At 38.1% G+C, this 2370-nt stretch overlaps 1 pseudogene across 1 annotated transcript; it reads right to left on the bottom strand.

Moving 5' to 3' along the window:
- Positions 1-403: 403 nt before the first annotated feature.
- On the bottom strand, positions 404-1342 carry LOC307055294 (olfactory receptor 5P4-like; annotated as a pseudogene). The gene has a single exon. The product of its transcript is annotated as an olfactory receptor 5P4-like (transcript).
- Between the last annotated feature and the right edge of the window lie 1028 nt (positions 1343-2370).

Here is a 2370-nt window from a genome sequence, read left to right as displayed (position 1 = left end):
CCATCAATTGCATTTCCAATTGAGTTTATGATACCTTCTGAGATGTTAATTTACAAGGTGATATTTTTTTAAATGTATAATTTAACAGAAGAAAAAGAAAACACCCTCTAATCAGACTCCCGAAATAATGAACAGAGGAGAGGAAAAAGTGAAACTATGTTTCCTCAGGTATCTTCATCCTGAAATATACACACTTAATTTGAACCCAGCAGATTTTTGTGAAAATGCTATACTTTGTGACTCTAGAAAATTATAAATTAAAGTTGGCATTAATCGACATTCAGGTATTTTATATTTAAGATAGTTCTTCACATAAAATAAGACTAATGGACAACATAAACGCCCATCACATATGTTCCTGAAATTATTGTTTTGTAGTTTCTGGATTCACATTGTATTCATTTCAAAATGACTGATGTATTCTAGCTATCAATTTTCTCATGGCCTCTTTCACCTCTTTGTTCCTCAGACTGTAGATCAGAGGGTTCAACATGAGGATCACCACTGTGTAGAAGACAGACACCACTTTAATATGTTCAGGTGAGTGGCTCGACTTCGGTATGATGTAAACAAATGTGACTGTCGCATAAAACAAAGTAACTGCAGTGAGGTGGGAAGTGCAAGTAGAGAAGGACTTGTGCCTTCCCTCTGTAGAGTGTATCTTCAGGATTGTGTGGAGGATATACAGATATGAAACTATTTTGGTAAACAGTGTGATTACAGTGATTGACCCAGCTGAGATGGCAGGAGATATTTCAGCAACATAAACATGGGTACAAGAAAGCTTCACTAGTGGTGGCAGGTCACAGAAGAAATGGTTGGTTTTATTTGGTCCACAGAAACTCAGACTCAATAAACATCTGATAAATGATGAAGCATTCACACATCCTCCCAAATAGGAAGCAATCAGTAAGATGACGCAGACCCTGGGAGACGTGTGTGTAGAGTAGGGAAGTGGGAAGCAGATGGCCACATAACGATCATAGGCCATGGCAGCCAACAGGAAGCACTCAGCTGTTCCAGAGATAACATCAGAGCCAAGCTGAGCTATGCAGCCAGTGACAGGGATAGTAGTTCTTTATTTTAGGAAACTCACAATCATAATAGGTGTGACTGATGAGGAGTACCCAAGGTCCACAGAGACCAAATGGGTGAGGAAAAGGTACATTGGGGTGTGAAGCTGAGGGCTTCTTTGGATTAACATGATTATGCTGGTATTGCCCAACATGGTAGCAACATAGATTCCTAGAAAAACCACAAAGAAGATGGAACAAAGTATAGGATTCTCTGTTAACCCCAAAATAATGAATTCTGTCATCATTGTGTGGTTTCCAAGCTCCATCTTATTTGGAATGATGCCTGTTGAAATAAAACCCAGTGGATATTAAAATGAATTGAATGATCTCATAATTAATATATTTACCAGCCAACCTATCAGAAAATCAAAACATCGACCTCACTTTTGTCTAATGCTTTCACTTTACAAAATGTTTCCAAATGTATTTACATTATGCATGATTTGAGAATATTAATGTCCATTACCTTAAGGCCAAAGATACAAAGGGACCAATGACTCAGATCAGAACACAGCACTCACGTTTGTATCATTTGATCAATTCAGGTTGTTGAATGAACACTTACAGCAATTGTATTATTAATTATACTTTAGGTACTGTATAGACCTAACAAAAGAATACATTTCATAGTCATACATGAGTAAGGTATATATTAGAATATGTTGACAAAATGCCTACATGTGTATATTATACCAGCCACATGAGAGCAAAAGAGTAATACACAAATGTTAAAAATATCAAGAAGTCTTTTCACTTAACAAAATATTAATGAATAGGTTTAATCATAAAAATGCAAAAAACTGGGGCCTGGTGGCGCAGTGGTTGAGAGTCCGCCTGCCGATGCATGGGACATGGGTTCGTGCCCTGGTTCGGGAAGATCCCACATGCCGCAGAGTGGCTGGGCCCGTGAGCCATGGCCGCTGAGCCTGCGCGTCCGGAGCCTGTGCTCCGCAATGAGAGAGGCCACAACAGTGAGAGGCCCGGGTACCGCAAAAAAAAAAAAAAAAAAAGCAAAAATTAAAATTAAATCAGATTTTCATTTTAAGCCATACAGTGTACATGAAATATCTGAAAATGTTTTCAACAGAATACTTGGGTAAACTATTAAATAAAAATTTTAAATGTTCAGAATACAAAAGTGAGCTTCATGTGATAAGGGAAATCTCCACCAACCAAAAATGATGTGAGAATTGATAATCAGCAAAATAAGCTGAACCAGAAGTGCAACTGTCTAGACTTATTTGCCAATCTCCACGAGTAAGGACCTGGTGCTTTAATAGCTGTGCAGGCATTG

This window comes from Hyperoodon ampullatus (assembly GCF_949752795.1).
Source record: "Hyperoodon ampullatus genome assembly, chromosome: 7".
Lineage (NCBI taxonomy): Eukaryota > Metazoa > Chordata > Mammalia > Artiodactyla > Ziphiidae > Hyperoodon > Hyperoodon ampullatus.
The sequence above is the reverse complement of the archived record's forward strand: the minus strand, read 5'-3'. Positions and strand labels throughout refer to the sequence as shown.